The 19,150-nt window shown below is 45.1% G+C and overlaps 1 protein-coding gene across 3 annotated transcripts in view; it reads right to left on the reverse strand.

Moving 5' to 3' along the window:
- CNGA3 (cyclic nucleotide gated channel subunit alpha 3) overlaps positions 1-19,150 on the reverse strand; it is a 76,066-nt gene that overhangs the window by 43,768 nt on the left and 13,148 nt on the right. For 2 of the 3 annotated variants that reach the window (XM_065580832.1, XM_024104404.3), the window contains exon 2: positions 16,197-17,291. The gene's annotated coding sequence lies outside the window, so the exon portion shown is untranslated. Of the gene's footprint in view, positions 1-16,196; positions 17,340-19,150 lie in introns of those variants that run through there. The other variant, XM_005283202.4, reaches the window with a different exon arrangement.

A 19,150-nucleotide genomic window follows, 5' to 3' on the forward strand; every position in this document is an offset into this window, starting at 1 on the left:
ACAATACACTATTACATGAATTGTGGGGATACAACTTCGTGATGCAAACATTTCAGCACATCAGCATGCTGTGGCGTTATTCTTTTGTGGCTTTTTCTGGTAGCATTTCATAAAGAAGAGGCTCTCCAACTCATCAAGATTTAATACTGTTGCTAAGCTGTTATTTATTTCCTAAAATTATTAGGAGGTATAAATAAATGCTGATTGTGGGATTAATCCTACTTACATTGAAGTCAATGACAAAGATCACATTGACTCTAATGGTGCCGGATCAGAGCCTATATTTGCTATTTTTTCTTTACCAGAAAATAATGGCATGTGTTTAATATTATTCAATAAATTTTCTGGTAATAGTATGCAATCTCCTCCTGTACCAAAATGCAAAAGGAAGTGCCAGTAGCACTTGCCCCAAACAGACAACACAGCAATATTATTTATAATTAACATTTGTGGCCCAGAATCTCAGCTAGTGTAAATTGGTAAGGTTTCATTGAAATAAATAGATTTATACCAAGAAACATCAATGAGGATCTGGCCCATATCTTTAAATTGCTATACAAACATTAATTAATCCTCACATCTCTATATGGTGTACAAGTACATATTACTATCCATATTTTCCAGATAGGGAAACTGAAACCAAGAGAATTTAAGTGACTTGACCAAGACTACACAGCACTTAAAATGTGAGACTAGAACTCAGGATTTCTTGTTTCCTAGTCTTGTGTTCAATCCACTAGAGCCCAGCAGATAATGAAAAAAAATCAAACAAGGGAAGTGAAAACAGAAAATGGATTATTCATGTACCTTATATGCTTTTTAAAAAAAGATTTATTGTAACATATCTCTGTGGATAAAGTCGAAAAGCCCTAGAAGATACTTAGGGACTGAATTTAGTGCCTGTGACAACAAAAATGTTATCTCAGGACCTTAGATCAAAATTTTATATTTATCCACAGAACAGCTAAAATGAGTGCATTGATCCCCACGTTGTCTTGTCGACATGCCTTGCACAGATCCACAGAGCACATAGATTTTTATACATTCTCTCGATGAGTGTACTCTGTTAGTGCTAGCCTTGAGCCTCCAATTTTTCACAAAGAGGAGACCCACAACTCCACTACTCCAAGATTGATCCCCTTGGCTTCAGCACTGCTGTCTCTCACTGTGGCTCCTCCAGCAGGCCAAAATGAGTGTAGATCTCTGTCAAAGATTTAGGGTTGTCTACACATTAAAATTAATCTGGAATAAGGGAGAGTGTGAATTTAAAGTGGATTAATTCTTCCTGATTAACTACATGTGTGAATGCTCTTATTCTGGAATAAGACTACCATATTTCAAAAGCTTAAACCACTGCCAAAGCAGAAAAAAATAATTTGGAATAAGGCACTCTTATTCCAGAATAGGGGCAATCACACATGGAGTTCATCAGGAATAGTCAATCAGAAATAGGCTAGGTCTACACTACCCGCCTGAATCGGCGGGTAGAAATCGACCTCTCGGGGATCGATTTATCGCGTCCCATCGGGACGCGACAATCGATCCCTGAATCGACGCTCTTACTCCACCAGCGGAGGTAGGAGTAAGCGCCGTCGACGGGAAGCCGCAGAGGTCGATTTTGCCGCCGTCCCTACAGCGGGGTAAGTCGGCTGCGATACGTCGAATTCAGTTACGCTATTCGCGTAGCTGAATTTGCGTATCTTAAATTGACCCCCCCCCCACCTGTAGTGAAGACCTGCCCATAGCAACTCTAGAATAACTCCCAGCGTAGATAAGCCATTACCCTGCCTGGGAGTCATATAGCCAGCAGATATTTATAGTGACACAGGACAGCCTTTTCAAAACAAGCCAGCATTTATTAGTCAAGTAGGGTCTTTAGCTTAGAATGGAAAAGCAAAGCTTATATATATGTTGATGATGGTAGCCCAACCAGCCAGCCTCACTTGTCCAAACTTCCAGGATTCAAATCTCTCTCACTGAATTCGGCAGCAGTCTACTTAACCCAGTCTGCTCGTGCTTCTGGTCTTGTTTCAACTTATAGTCATGCTGTTTTCATATGTTCTGCCTCCCTTGGCTGACAATCATGAAGTTAATGTCTGGTTATTGGTCCTGAGGCTCCATCCCTGACCCCGCTCCTGGCCCCAGACCCACCCCCAGCTGCAACCCCAGCCTCAGCCCCCTTACCCCTGTCCACACACCCCCAAGCTGCTCCCAGCATGCAGGATTCCCCAAGAACTGGCCTCTGGGGACCTGAAAGCAAGGTCCCTCAGCTTGGCCCTTTCCTTCTCCTAGGTGACTCCCACTTTGTAGAGTTTTCCTGGGAAAACTTCTCCCAGCCAGGCTAAGTTAGCCTTCCATAGGGTGACCAGATGTCCCGATAAAATCGGGACCGTCCCAATATTTTGGGGTGTGTCCCGTGTCCCGACCAATCTTTGGTCGGGACGCAAATTGTCCCGATATCCGCTGGCAGCGCTTTTTTTTTGCTCTGCCGACAGGGACTGACTTGGCTTTTTTTTTTTTTTTTTTTGCTCCGCCAGCAGGGACTGACTCAGCTTTATTTATTCCCCCCACCCCCCACCCCCATGTGTCCTGATTTTTTCTTTCCCTCATCTGGTCACCCTAGCCTTCCAGCTCCCTACAGGATATCAGTCACCACATAGCCAGTTCTGCTCCGGCTGCTAGTCCAGGGCTGCTGCCTGCTGTGAGTGTATCTGAGTGCTCGAGTGGGAGACTAAAGTTCGGATTTTAGTATAGTTTCGTAATCTGCACCTTGAGCCCTGCACCCCTAGGTGGTGAGGGCAGGGCCGGCTTTAGCAGGTGCGAGACCCCACGCCGAGACGCGAATTGTCTCGCACCGCCCCCCCAACTCCGCTCCGGCCCCACCCCCTCCCTGCCCCATTGGATCCCTCTCCAAATCCCCGCCCTGGCCCCGCGTCTCCCCAAGCACGCCGCATTCCTCCTCCTCACCCCTCCCTCCCAGGCTTGAGCTGATCTGCTGTATGGCGGCGCAAGCGCTGGAGGGAGGGGGGAGAAGCAGGACGCGGCTTTTTTTTTTTTCCGCTCCACCGGCAGCCCCGGACGTTGCAGGGCCCTCTTAGGCGCAGGGCCCCATTCTGGGGAATCGGTTGAATCGGCCTAAAGCCGGCCCTGGGTGAGGGGAAATCCTGGGAGCAGAAGCAGCCTGACTACTGCATGAAGAGGATGCCGACCAGCAGTGACCATCAGCCCCTCTGCACTGACTGAGGAATCCAGAGTCATCTCTAAACCTGAGGATCATTCACAGAGTTTATGAGTGCACCATCTTTTAGTTAATTAGTCAGGGAAATTGTTTGGGAGACCCCTTACTCCCTGAACTGTGTCCTCAAGCCAAGGGGGCGGGGTTTTGGTATTTTATTACCTGCTGCCTATGAACCCTGAGGAGGGACGTACCACCTTATCCCACTTGTGAGTCCTTTGGGCTGTACTGAACCCAGTCGCCACATTGCTAACTGCTGCACAGACATGGTCATAGGTCATCAAGGGCCCCAACAAAGTATATGTACCAACGGTTCACTAATTTTCCATTTGCTGTATCAGGTCATGCGACTGGGGAAATTCACGGATATTATCAGCATGGGCACTGGTGATCATGAGAATAGTGCTTTACCTTGTTATATTTATCACCTGTTTAATGAAATTATTGTGTTGAATATATTATATGTATTTGTGTTATTTCTTGGGAGTATCCAACTATTTAACAAGTAAGCGGGGGTTACCCTGTGGTTAGAATTTTCCTCCCAAACTGCCCCAGTGACTTTGCCAGGAAGGAGCAAGAGGGATGGAGGCACTGCCACATAAATTCATATGGGAAGAAAATAAAGTAGGCATAGCCTGCCAAGTGGGTGGCAGGATCCATCAAAACCTGTAAACAGATTGGCATTAAAGGAATTAATCAGGTGGAGAGGGGGCACTACAAATATGTTAACAGTGCTTAATAGTTCATTCATACCAACCAATATGCCTCCTGCTTACATCCTACCCAGTTCCCTGTCGCAGGCAAGAAATTAACCCCTCCAATCCCCGCTGGTAACAAAACAAAAATGAGCAGGGAAAGCAAGTAATGACTATTTTTCCTAAAAATAATATAGAAATTTCCCACAATATCCACAATGCCAGAAAGTGGCCAGGAGGGAACACCTCTTAAAGTAAGGAAATAAGTCTGTTCAGCTGTCCATTCAGTCCCTGGCCTCTCTGTTGAGACTGCCAATTTGTGCCAATTGTGATAAAGACACCTATCTCACTGAATACTGAACATATATGACTGAGCAGCCATCAGATGGTAATATCTTAATAGGCAGTGGGTTTAAAACAAACAAAAGGAAGCATTTCTTCACACAACTCACTGTCAACCTGTGGAACTCTTTGCCAGAGGATGTTGTGAAGGCCAAGACTATAACAGAGTTCAAAAAAGAACTAGATAAATTCATGGAAGATAGCCATTGATGGACCTATTAGCCAGGATGGGCAGAGATGCAAAATCATGTTCTGAAGCATCCCTAGCCTCTGTGTGCCATGGCGACAGGGGATGGATCACTTGATGATTACCTACCTGTTCTGCTCATTCCCTCTTAAGCACCTGGCATTGGCCACTGTCAGAAGACAGGATACTGAGCTAGAAGGACCATTGGTCTGACCCAGTAAGGCCATTCTTATGTTCTGGTGACTACCAACCTAAATAGCCAGCAGGATAACAATTCTTGTAGTGATAATGGAGTATAATGTAATGATAATATTGATTATGTGAATATCTGTCCTCTAGACACTGGACTGAAACCAATTAATTTCACAAAGCCCACTGAACATCATTCAGATGGAAACAACTTCCTTCCAGTATCTGCATGAGGCTTCATTGATTCATCACAGTTTCACTAAGATTTAGACTGGTGTGACTCCACTGAAATCAACAGTCATACTGGCATACAACTGGCCTAATGGAGTGGTGAACCAAGCCCATGAGCTACATGTAAACCAGAGACACTGAGTTGGAAAGCTCCATAACATATTAACAATTCCCTGAAGTCTCCAGTCCTCCAGCTATATACACCTCTACCTCAATATAACGCTGTCCTTGGGAGCCAAAAGATCTTACTGCGTTATAGGTGAAACCGCGTTATATCGAACTTGCTTTGATCCACCGGAGTGCGCAGCCCCGCCCCCCCACACCCCGGAGCACTGCTTTACCACGTTATATCCGAATTTGTGTTATATCAGGTTGCGTTATATCAGGGTAGCAGTGTATATACATATATGCATGTGTGTGCGCGCGCACACACATACATACACACTTTGACCAGACAGCACCTTTAATTTAATTAACACTAAGCATGAAATTTTCAAAAGCACCTAAATCAATTGGTGCGTCTAAGTCCCTTAGCTATTTCTGAAAATTCCACCCTATATTATATAATAGTTCTGTGCCCAATCAAAGTTGAGGGCATTCATCATTTCACAGAATCAATGACCACTGCTAATACCTATTATGAAAGGATGTTAAAATAGAAAATATGTGAAAAAGGTATACCAGATAGAAAACTAATGTGGAAAAATCATAATACTTACCATCCTTGTCAAAATCTAGAGCAAATAAATAAATAACAGAAAATAAAATTGTAATAGTCTATGATCTGATATCCAGTAACTTAATTATAGGGATTGATCCCTCAAACCCTTACTTCTTCTGGTAAGCAATTATTCATGAAAATATTCCAATGACAGTGTGAGTGAGAGCAACTCAGATGAGTAAGGGACATAGGATTGTGCCACAAGTTATTATAAAATGCACTTTGCTATAGCAAAAGTATATAATGATGCTTATGTATTAGAAAATGAAAGACAACTTCCTGACATGGAGTCCTTACTCCTTTAAGTAATTCTTACTCCCATGAATAGGCTCATTTAAATCAATGGGACTAATCGCATGAACATAGTTGTATAAGATTAGGCCTGTAGGGATGACTATACTACTTTAAGTTAAATAATATTATGGGTCAGTGGTAAATAGCATAGCTCCATTGAAGTCAATAGAGGTAAGCCCATTTATACCAGTTGATGATCTGGCCCCATTTTTTTAAATAAACTTGGTATTATAATTGGAAATGTTTCTCTTCATGACTGAATTAGTAAGAAGAAAGAAGATTATTTGATCAGAAATCCTATTATTTCAGTCATTTATATTTAGTATAAAGTACATAAAAATCTTGATACACTACTGATCATCCTACTATCTCAAGGAGATATTTTTGCTCTTAAACATATACGGTTCATGTGTTTAATGATACACATACAACATTCTTATGTGACACTTAGGAGACTGTTTTCCATATTTCATTTTCTCTCTTGAGATTTGGTCAGTATTTTAGAGTTCTAAAACCTTTAAAAGAATTGAAAATGTAAATGTAATTTACTCTCAGCTGTACAGAATGAAAGTCCCATCATGCAGGGGAAAAGGATAGAATATGACCCTCATACAAAGTAATTAGTGATGGACTTACTCATGCTGTTTACCCTGTGCTAGGACTAAATACGTTTCTACCTTCCCATCTCCATAACATGTATACACCACCGAAAGAGAAGAAGTAAAACCTTGGGGCCAAATCCTGCTTCCACTAAAGTCATTAGAAGTTTTGCCATTGATTTCAATGGCAAAGGGTTAGGACCCTGGCCCCTTTCTACTCCCTGTAGGCTGATTGTCCACTCCCTTGCACCATGTGTAGTCATTTACAGTTGGGCAAAGTGAGTGCTTAATGGAGATAAACCACTTTCAGATTAGAATGGTAGCACTTTACACCCACTTTGCTGCGATGTAAATGACTACACAAGGTGCAGAGCAGCAGAGAATCAACCCCGCAATATTCTCATTCTTTATAACACTTTGGCCTTGGCTATACTTGCAAGTTACAGTGCTGTAAAGCCTCCCCCAGTGCTGTAACTCACTCCCCGTCCACACTGGCAGGGCACTTACAGCGCTGTATCTCCCTAGGTACACCGCTGCAGGTACTCCACATCTCCGAGAGGAATAACAGCTGCAGCGGAGTGGCTATGACTCACAGGTGTGAGTGTAAACGCTTGCAGCGCTGTACTAATCACCTTGTCAAGTGGCCAATCCTCTCCATTGTTGTGACTGGCTGCAGGAATGTGGAAGTGCCAGTTTCAAAGCTCGTACCACAGAGAAAAGCAAACAGTTTGCAGCTTGCTTTGAATGAGTGAATGAATGAGCAGGGGGCCGGGAGTTCGGAACTTGCAAAATAGAGAGCTGACATGCTCCAAAAAGCGCACTCTCTCCCCCCACACTCCCTGTCACAATCCACCCCCCTCCCCATTTTGAAAAGCACGTTGCAGCCACATGAATGCTGGGATAGCTGCCCATAATGCACCGCTCCCAACACAGCTGCAAATGTTATAAATGTGGCCACACCACTGTGCTGTCAGCTGTCAGTGTGGACAGACTGCAGCGCTTTTCCGAAGACAGGTTTACCTCACAGCGCTGTACAGCTGCAAGTGTAGCCAAGGCCAAAGAGTTGTATACCTATAGGGACAAATCATAGTCCTACTGAAATCAATGGGAAAACTCACAGTGACTTTAATGGGACCAGATTTTGGCCTCTATTTATCCGTCTGTCCCTCTGTATTAGATCTTTGTAGACACCAGTATCTAAGTATTTTAAGTGCTGTGTGCTGGTTTAGTCACTGAAATATCCTGTCTAGGGTTACCATACGTCCGGATTTTCCCGGACATGTCCGGCTTTTTGGGCTCCAAATCCCCGTCTGGGGGGAAATCCCAAAAAGCCGGACATGTCTGGGAAAAATCGGGACATGCGGGGCCGGCGGTGCTGGGCCGATCTGGGGGCCAGCGGTGCCGAGCCGGGGACCGGGCCGGCGGTGCAGTGCCGAGCCGGGGGCCGGACTGGGGGCCTGGCCGGCGATGCCGAGCTGGGGGCCGGGGGCCGGGCCAGGGACCAGGCCGGCGGTGCGGTGCCGAGCCGGGGGCCGGGGGCCGGGCCGGCGGTGCCAAACCGAGGGCCGGGCCGGCGGTGCCGAGCCGGGGGCCGGGCCGGCGGTGCCGAGCCGGGGGCCGGGGGCCAAGCCAGGGGCTGGGCCGGCGGTGCGGTGCCGAGCCGGGGGCCGGGGGCCGGGGGCCGGGCCGGCGGTGCCGAGCCGGGGGCCGGGCCGGCGGTGCCGAGCCGGGGGCCGGGGCCCGGGCCAGGGGTGCTGAGCCGGGGGTCGGGCCGGGGACCGGCAGTGCTGGGCGGGCCGGGGGTGCTCAGCCGGGCCCGGGGCCAGCACCCCAGGGCCAGAGCCGACCCAGGCTGGAGCCGCCGGGGAGGCCAGACTGGGCCGCGCCTCCTCCCCACCCCTCCCCACTTACCTGCTTCAGGCTTCCCGCGAATCAAATGTTCGCAGGAAGCAGGGGAGGGGGCGGAGTTGGGGCGGGGACTTTGGGGAAGGGGCGGAGTTGGGGTGGGGCTGGGGGCGGGGCGGGGCCCCGTGGAGTGTCCTCCTTTTGGACACTCAAAATATGGTAACCCTAATCCTATCTCCTCAGGGCCCTTTCCACTTTGAGTACTGAGAGCTAGAAAAGTACTGCCAAGTCATCAAACTGGGGTATCTAAACTTGGGCAACTATGATAAATCCATATTTAGTCACTTAAAACAGGTATTTAGCCAGTAGGCAGTTAAAATGACTAAATGTGTATTTAGTCCCTTAAATCTGAATCTAGTTGTCTAGTTTAGGCACCTAAGTTTAGAATTTAGGCCCTCAATTTATTGCTGCAATTTTCAAATTTTCAGATTTCTGGGATTTGTCTTTAAGCACAGTAGGTCAAGGATTCATGCATGAAAAACATGACTATGTCTCAGGCGTAAATACTTTTCAATAGAATCAAATCATTTCCCAGCGTCAAACAACAAAACAAAATCTTCTAGTTCAGCAGTTCTCAAACTTTAGCAACCCGAGGACCCCACTCACCCCCAGGCCCCACCCCCACTCCACTTTTCCTGCCCCTCCTCTTCCCCACCTCTTTCCGCTCCCTCCCCCGAGCTCGCCCTGTCCCCGCTCCTCCTACTCCCTCCCAGCGCCTCCTGCACTCCATGGAACAGCTGTTCCGAGGCGTGCAGGAGGCGCTGGGAGGGAGGAGTTGATCAGCAGGGCCGGCATCCCTGGACATGACTCCCAGAACCCCTGGAGTACCCTCGCAGACCCATAGGGGTTCACAGACCCCAGTTTGAGAAACCCTGTTCTAGCTGAAAACAACTCTGGCTCTTGTAAGTCTGGCATCTTTAACATCAGCTTAAGCCGTATTTTTACTTTGTTTTGGAAACTAATTTAACATTTCTCTCTTCAGAATCAGTTATGGCAATCTGAAAGTGTTGAATAATAATTACACATCCTAGAGTGTTGCTTCCGCATACATCAATCATTAAATAAAAACTTGGGCTAAATGAGAAATTTATATCATGCTACTAAAAATACAATGAATTATATATTTAAGATAGTGCTGCTTATTTCATATGCAAATAATTCAAGTACTTTTTCATCCTTCTTGCTTTTAGATTTGAACAGCGACTAATGTGTAGTCTGACATTAGCGAACATAATAAAAGATACATTTTATGCATGACTGAGTCAAGTGTTTGACAACAAATATGGATTCAGGTGAGATTTGACAATTTCAGATTCAGATAAGCATTTGCTAATTTGGAAGAAAAGGTTTGCTCATCTGTCTGTACAAATGTGACCACTAAAGACTTGGGCCTCATTTACTACCGTTTTATAGGTTCATCTTTTTGTTTTGTGTTTATATAATGCCTGGAAAAATGGTGTCCTTGTCCATGAGTGGGACTCCTAAGAACTAATGCAGTACAAATAAATAATAATAGTTTTACACAAGTGTATCTCTATTGAAATCCAAGGATTAAGGTAGTGCTTAATCAGGCCTATACAGTTTTGATATGTCCCAAAATCACTCAGATAGGTAAAATTCAAAACCATGCTAAATGAACAAAATTAACATTTCACAGTATTTTATGTTAAATAAAAATCTGCCTCCTTATTGACCTGTAGGCCTGATTCTCATTCACACAAGTGCCATTTTACACCGCTCTGGCAGTGCAAACTTACAACAGAAGAAAAATATATTTATATCCACTTTAAGACCTTTTTACAGGTCTAAAGTGGCAGAAGGTGACCTTAGTGTAGATGAGAATCAGGCCCTTTATTTTAAACAGTGTTCCTCATTTTACTGAAAAGTACACATGGTCATATAAATGATTATAAAGTTTTTAACTAAATTATTTATAATTGTAATAAATAATTTTAATTGAAAATAGGTTTTTATCATTTAAGCAGAAACTGCAAATACCAATTCTGTTCTCAGCTTCAGTAGTGTTAATCTGGAGAAACTGTTAATCAGATTTACACCAGAATAAATTAGATCAGAATTTGGCTCATAATTTCACTCCTAATTACTCAAAGTGACAATGATATTGCTGTTGGAAATAAAATGTATTACTGAACTTAGAAACAACTGAAAGTTGAGTACACTGCACATACCCTTACCATTAATATGGCTGGAAAAGTGTAGGACTAATATGGTTTACATTTACCCAATGAATATTTAAAACTGTCTCCTTTTGTAACTATGAGAAATATTTCACCCTGGAGAGAGCTTGTTTTGAACTGTGTACTTCTAAAAATTCTAGAAGAACAAAAAATTGTTGTAGCACTATAGTTTTAATACATGCACGTTACGTCAACAGGAGTTCTACCAGAGTGAGGATTTAATATTCCAAAAGCTGTTGTATTTAGATGATCAGAACTGTTTGCAGAAAAAGGGCACAATTCAAATTCAGCTTTTCAAGGTGGAGTATTTATCACTGTCAAAAGAAGGCAGTTTTACCAGCTACACAAATGCAAGCCTACTAATTCCTACCCCTTATAAACATTACAATAAATTATAAATAACATAAGAGATTTTGTAAATATTTGACTTATTATCCCAGCAGCAGTTATGCTGTGCACAGGTTTACCTACATCGTTTACATAAGACAGGCTCCAATCCGCTACCTCTCTGATAAGTCTTTTATACCTTGGCATTTGACCTCCATGTAATTATCTTGTTACAGCATCATAATAGCTGGATTAAATTAAATAATAAAAAAGATAAAAACAACATACTTTATCTTTTTAAAATTTGAGGGAATGTTAGTGTTCATGGAAAGATTGGTCTGATTGCACATGCTAGCAGAAAGAATAACAAAGATGGGCTGTCTGCTTATTTTTTCAAGCAGCTTTGACAATTTGCTTTAATGCAACATCTCTGCTATGTTGGGGGTCCTTGCCTAAGAAAACATTAAGGCACCTAAAGATAGGTTCCAAGTGAGATTTCCAAAAGCAACTAGGTGCCTAACTCCAAACCTCACTAGGCAGCGATCTACAGCTTTAGGCACCTAAATACCTTTGAAAATCTGGCCTTTTAACTTGAAGCAACTTTAAGCTCTAAAGTCAATGGGACTATTTATGTGTTTAAGTACATGCTTAAATACTTTGCTGAAATGGGGATCTGTGCAAAAACCTGCAGTCCTAACTCTGCAAACTCTCATGGACTTCAGCTTTGTTTGTGTAAAGGCTATTACTCTTTTCATCAAGCCCAGCAAGATGAAAAGAGTAATAAATAGGTTGCCTCACTTAGGCCTCTGGTGCTATCCTTTTGAATTATTAAGGTAATAGTTTAAAACTGTAATTTGAACTATTCCTTTGAGGATTTTTTAAATAAATGTTTTATTTAAACTCTTTTGTGTATTAGCCAAGTTATATGGCATTTTCTATAATTGCTGGGGTCATTATCAAATTAAGATCCAAAGAATTTATATGTGCATCTCTTATTAACCGTCTTAGCAATATGCCTCTAGACAAAACCCATATATATATATATATAAAACCCATATCGCAATAGTTCTTGAAAATATATGCATATACACTTTTGTATGTATACATGTTTCTATGTATGTACACATACAATTTTAATGTAAAGCAGAGCTACTGGATTGAACTTCACAGGATTGTCCTTGAACCATTAGCTTTGTTGGATTTTTGCTAACTTTTAGCTAGAGCTGAGTGAATACTCTTTAGCAAATAATCTGTTAGATAAGTTGAATCAGGGTTTTTTTTTTTTTCTGTTCCTGAATTGCCTCAGAGCAAATTTCAATTTTATTCAAGATTTATTCACCATTTGACATTTTGCTAGATAATTTCTATGAATAATTATTGGACAGTAGGTTTTTCAGGAGCAGCCAGTTATAAATATTCAACACAATATTGTAAATTCAAATTCCAATATGTGTTTAGTTTGATTGGATACCCAGATCACATGGGATTGTTTCTGTTCCATGACTAGATTAGCATAATACTTAAAAGCAGATTTCTCATGTTTACTTGTTCAAAATTAATTTTCTGCAAATATTTTTTAACATTTACCTAAAAAGTGCTGTTTCTGCAAACATGTCTGACAATACATTTATTGGCTATAATATCTGTGAAAATTGAACACAAAAGGGGGATGAACTCAGCTAAAGCAAATTCATATTTTATTTGAGTGAATATTTATAGGATTTTTTAAATTATTCATTCAAATTTTCTTTTAGCATACTTTATGTAGATTGCCACACAAGTGCATCTTGATTAGGAAGGAAAAACAGAAGAGCTCATTTGTATCACATTTTACATGTGGTAGCAAGGTGTTCAGTAGAAGAGGATTTAAAAAGACATTAATGAAAAGAGATAACAATATCAGAGAATGGTACAAGATAATGTGTTGACCTGAAATGACAGGCCAAGGTGCAAATTGGATGACATAATCTGGGTTATACAAGGGAGGATGTTCCTGCCATGGCAAATGTCCATGGTGTTCAATTTTTCAAAGCTAATGAGCTCCCTCTCACAAATTGTGTACTGCTTGTTTACCATGATTACTATACTTTATTGGTCACCATGACAATCCCACTACTACATGAAAGATTCATTTTCCTAATCAGCTTGTGAAGAGAGACAGGAGATATATAAAGGGTGATTTTACCCTCAGTCGTCAATGAAGGTGACACAAAAACATCAAGGAAAGGAAATAATGAAACCATGCCGATAGAAGTCAAAGTTATCTTTGAGTTGTTTCAAAGACTATAATATTTGAAATCCCAATTTACTCAACTGTAGCCATGAAAATAACAGAGCTGTAAATACAGTATCCCTATTACTGCTTATTTTGAGTATAATCTTTCTGAAATAGAAAGGAAAGAATAAAAACAACTTCAGCTACTAGAAAATATTGACATTTACTTTTAGTATTTTTATTTCTTCAGCAGTTACAAAATTAATGTTCAAATAAATGAGCCTCAAGTTTCCTTTGCCTTTTGCCTTTAAAAATGAGTGTATTGTATATTAAATAAATGCACTGGTTATAATAATTATTATATAGTGAATATTGTCTTATGTATCTTAACCTTCTCTACAGCAGGAAAGTTTTGCAAAAATGTTTCATCATTGCTAATGCATCAGTTAACCCACACATCAATTTCACTGCAACACTGGGAACTCTAGGGTAAAGGGGCCACCGGATGCCATCACTGTTTTAAGGACCACGTTGATTAGAGTTGTTCTGAGCATGGTTTGATAATGCAGTGCTTAAAACACTGGCAATTGCCAGCAGGCCATCTAGACCAGGGTGGGCAGCAGGGGGACCGCTGGGGAGCTGGGTCTGGGGCATGCCGTGCTCCAGCTGGGGCTCTGGGTAGGGAGCCACACCACATAGTGCAGCCCGGCTCCGGCCGAGGCGCTGGGTCGGGGGCCGCACCACGCAGCGTGGCCCTGCTCAGGGGTGCTAGGTCAAGGTCTGCACCATGCAGCTCGGCCCTACTCCAGTGCTCCAGCTAGGGCGCAGGATTGGGGCCGCACCACCCAGCTGGGTCCCACTCTGGCGCCACTCCATGCGGCTCCCAGAAGCCACGGCATGGCCCCGCTCTGGTTCCTAAGCACTCCAATGGGAGCTGCAGGGGCAGTGCCTGCAGATGGGACAGCATGCAGAACCACCTGGCCGCGCCTCTGGTTAGGAGCCGGAGAAAGGACATGCCACTGCTTCCAGGAGCTGCCTGAGGTAAGCGCCGCTCGAAGCCTGCACCCATGAGCCTCTCCCCATGCCCCAACCCCCTGCCCCAGCCCTGATTCCCCTCCCACTCTCCAAACCCCTCAATCCCAGCCTGCAGCACCCTCCTGAATCCCAAATCTCTCATCCTCAGCCCCATCCCAGAGCCTGCACCCCCAGCTGGAACCTGTGCCCCTTCCCGCACCCCTGACCCAGCCCTGATCCCCCTCCCACCTTCCAAACCCCTCAGTCCCATCCCAGAGCACCCTTCTACACCCCAAACTCCTCATCCCCAGCCCCACCCCAAAGCCCGCACCCCCCAACCTGAACCCTCACCCTCTCCCACACGCAACCTCAATTTTGTGAGCATTCATGGCCCACCATAAAATTTCTATTCCCTGATGTGGCCCTCAGGCCAAAAGGTTTACCCACCCATGATCTAGACTAAGGCTCCTAACATTGCTAATGATGGTGGAGCTGAATTGGAGTTGACAGTAGTTGGGGAAATTTTTCCAAAATTTGATAGACAAGGTTTATTTGTATTGTGCCTGTGCCCATACATTATTTGTGGCATTTCTGGATGCCATGTACTGTCAATTCAGGTAATGGGGTGAAGAATTCATATCCAGCTTTGGGTCCTTAAAAGGAAAGTTAGAGGGATATGTGTTTTTTGTTTGTTTTTATTTGGGTGGGGGGTGTTTGTTTTACATTTACTATTATGTTTCGCTTTAAGGTGTTCCTGCTCCCACTAAAGTCAATGACAAAACTTTCAAAACCTCTTCCACAGTTTATTTTTAGAGAGGGAGAGAGAGTTCATTTTGCAGGGTAAGGGTTTGAGTTTGGAGTCTTTTTCATTAGGTCTCATTTGCATTTGCTTTTAAGACATTATTGTTGAGCATAATGAAAACCAGAATTGCATGGGGATAAAACTGCACTCCCTAGGAAAAATAGTTCACTTCATTAAAAATCAAACAAACAAAAAACAGGGCCTTATCCCCTAAGGTGCTCTGTGACCTCACCTCCTATGGAAAGCAACAGGCCCCTTCATTTCAATAGGACTATTTGCAAAGTAAGCTACTACTCATCCTAAGGAAGGGGTGATGAGACCAGATTCCCACCCAATACTGCATGCACTTTGCACCTTGCAGGCTGCCATCCGAAGCATGCATCCTCAGGGCAGGGTTGACTAGCACTCAATAGCTGTTCAGAGATGGGAAAGCTGAAGAAGGACCTGGAAACCATTTGGATCAAATCTGATTCATTTATACACGCGCGCGATTATCCAAATACTGTACTTTACATGTGGCCTAGAAGTCCCATGGAAAGTTAGAGGGGCAGGGACAAGCGCCAGGCGCTGCAAGATCCCGTGCGGGCTATTCAAACCGTGAGGCGCAGAGAGGCAGGCGCGGAGCTGGCGGCTGCTGGGGCAGGGAGCGAGCTGCTCCGAGAGGAGACTGAGGAAGAGTCCCGCGTGGCAGCCCCAGCGCTTGGCGCATTAAGATTACAGAGCGAGCCCAGGAGTAAACCCGGCTAAACGAACAAGGAGCTCGAGGGTTTTACTATCCTGTTAAGTTCTTTCCCAGGATCAGACCGTCAAGCAATTGGTTTGTGCGAGGCACAGCTGTGGCCACCCCGAGGGGAGGGTGAACCAGCCCCAGCTGTTAGCACCTCGCCACGATCGAAGTGCCCTGCTGGAGTGAACCCCCCACAGCACAGCCGTGCCCGGGGCTTTCCAGTGCAGGGCAGAGGGAGCGTGGTCAGCCGGGGAGCCGCCGCCTCGCCATTGCTGCTTAGGAAAGGCAGGGGCAATTTGTACACACACCGAGCTCACACACACAAATAAATACACACACACAGAGCTCTCATACACACACACAGAGCTCTCATACACACACAGCTCACACACACAAATAGCTCTCTCTCTCACACACACACAATACACACACACACAGAGCTCTCATACACACACAGAGCGCTCTCTCTCTCTCTCACACACACCCTCAGCGGGGTCTCTGCGCGGAGCTCCTACCTGGGGGTGTCCGGCCGGCGCACAGGGGCTCCGCGTGTCACCATCTCCCCGCGCGCGGCGGGGCGGAGAGAGGCGCGGCAGCCCCGCGGTGCCTGGGCAGCAGAGCCTCAGTCGCTCCCGCGCTGAGCGAGCCCCGCCGCCGCCATCCCGCGCCGCTGCCCGGTCCCGGCTCACAGCGCCCGCCGCCGCGCTGCTCCCATGACAGCCCCGCCGCGAAGCCCGCTCAGCCGGGTCGGCGGGAGGCTCGCAGCCTCGCCACAACAGCCCATGCCGGGGCGCGGGGCTCGCCGCGCTGCTCTCAAGCTCCGAGGCTGCGGGGCTCCCTGAGGCGCCCGGCTCCGGGTCAGCACCGGGGGCGGTGGACAGCTCCAGGCGGGGAGAGAAACCCGGCTCCCAGCTGCAACCCCAGCCTCCCTCCGCCTCCCTCCCCCCTGCCCCGCCAATCCCGGCTCTGCGCTCACGTCCCTGCTCTTTAATCGGCCGCGGGAGCGCAGAGCAGAGGAGCCGGAGCGCGCTGCCCGGGCCCAGCCAACCCGCCGGGGCTGCTGCGCGCTGCTCTCCGCCTGCAGCAACTCCCCTAGGCCGGGAGAAGTGAGGCCCTCCCCCCGGCTTAGCGTGCGGAGTGGGGCGCGGGAGGGGGCATCTGAGGTGGAGTGGAGCGGGTGTCCGGGGGGGTCAGAAATTAATTGAACCAGGCTCTGGCTGAGCCTCCCCTCCCCCCTGGCTACAAACTCCTGCGATGCCGGCCCCGGCCCTGAGGGCTGGGGCTGCTTGGAGAGGGCGTCTCGCCCCCAGCTCAAGGGGAAGCTGCGGCAAGGGGCCCACACTCCCCCTTTGCAAAGTTTCTGTGACTGTCTGACGCGACAGGAAAGCCCGCGCACTGAAGCTACTTCCACGCTCTGTCTGCTAAGAAGAGTTCAGCCCCGGAGCTGGGTATGGGTTTCCTTGAAGACTTGGCACTCTTGCTGAAATCCTAAAAGGAGCCCCTCCGCCGCCTTGACTTTGCAAGTGTTTAGGTTTTCATGTTTGAGTGGCCGGCTGTAGGCGTTCATGCTCCTCTGATCGTTACCATATAAACGCTGGTTCTGCAACTTCCTGTCAGAGACATTCAAAACTACTTTGAGAGCCGGTAACAAACGATCAGAACATTAAGTGCAAAAACTCCATACAACTAACGTTCAGGTTGGAAAAGGAGTTGACAAAAAGCCACTCAATTCGACACTGAAAGAGGCTTCGGCACAGCTGCAACTTCCTAGAGACTCTTAATTCAAATGGACTGAACATAAGGATGTGCCACGGACACTAGGGACCCCATTTGTTTATTTATTATGATTTAAATAAAAGGAGACAGCTACCCACAGCTCTAGGTACCCTGACACTTATTTTAAATAACAAAGACTAACTGCCCAGCACCATAACAAAGCCCCAACACACAACGAGATTAAGTTAACCATCCAATAATTTAAATAGCAAAAACAAAAATACCACCTACATCCTAAATGATACCTTACTTAAACTCTTCAGCCCTTTCCAAAAGCTCTAGCAAACAGATGGTTGTTGCAGCATGTCAAGCCAAGGTCAACAGACTCAGGCTATTCTGGATTAATATGAGGGCAGTTCCAGAAGCCTGGGGCATAAAATGTACAAAGAGCATCTTTTCTTTCCATACCACTCCTCCTGGTAGTATCTTGTAAGTGATTGGTATTGTAACCAGCATTACTGGAGTTAAGGCTTAAGTGTTAGCCTACAGTTTGCTCTCAGGAGCTTGGGAGTGTTGGTAGACAAAGGTACTATTCAAAAATTAATGCTGGTGAATGAAGAGTAAGTGTAAAATCATCCATGATTTAATAAAGAACCAGGCCTGATCTTACATGTATTACTGATTCATAGATTCATAGATTCTAGGACTGGAAGGGACCTCGAGAGGTCATCGAGTCCAGTCCCCTGCCCGCATGGCAGGACCAAATACTGTCTAGACCATCCCTGATAGACATTTATCTAACCTACTCTTAAATATCTCCAGAGATGGAGATTCCACAACCTCCCTAGGCAATTTATTCCAGTGTTTAACCACTGGATGATTCATAGGATAACACTGCTGCACTAATTTAGATATTAGAGGCCCCAACAGGAAATTTGGTAAAGCATGAAGCTAAGAGGGATAGCTGAAAAAGTACCATGCCTGTTCTGTTTGCATCCTACCTGTAATAAAGGAGATTGCCCAACCCAAAACTGGATCCAGGATGGTTGTTTGAACTTAGATTAGAGATGGGCAAGAGTAAATTCTGCCCATGTCATAAAATGACCATTGCCTTCTGTGGTTTGAGGTTGGGTTGCACCTATTCTTACTGTTTGGATAGTCCACATTAAGAGGTTAATGGATCCCAAGTGTTTCTAGAGGGTTCTGAAGGAGATTATGATTTCTCTGACAGACACTATTAATGGATTGGATGGATTTTATAAAGATCTTTGGCCTTTAATCTTCAACATCTTGGTTCATGCAGAATCTGCAACAAATGAAGTGAGCAGGCAGATGGCTAGAGTGCCCGTAGGAGTATCCTGTATAGTCTGACCAGCTCTGTCAAAGATTTTTGTTAAAAGATTTTATATTGTGCCTGTGTGGGAGGCAAAAAGATTTCTTTACCTCAACCAAAACCTTCATAAAATCTCAGCTAGAAAATTTGTTTCAGGTGGTAACATCCTGGTTAATCTGGACATTGTCCTCTGACTCAGTGGTTCATATGAGTCCTTCATTCTGAGGGAATTGTGTGTTACTAGAGTCAGAGTAAAATGTGTCTATAGAACAGAGCAGTATCTTCAGGGGATTAATACTAAGTCTGCTCTGCTTGTGCTCTCTGGACCAAAAAAAGAAAAAGAGAGAATTAAATATGAACGTCTAGTTAAAATGAAGTGGTTACAAAAAAGAAAATATTGTAAAGCAGAGAATAATGTAT

Source organism: Chrysemys picta, chromosome 1, assembly GCF_011386835.1.
Source record: "Chrysemys picta bellii isolate R12L10 chromosome 1, ASM1138683v2, whole genome shotgun sequence".
Lineage (NCBI taxonomy): Eukaryota > Metazoa > Chordata > Testudines > Emydidae > Chrysemys > Chrysemys picta.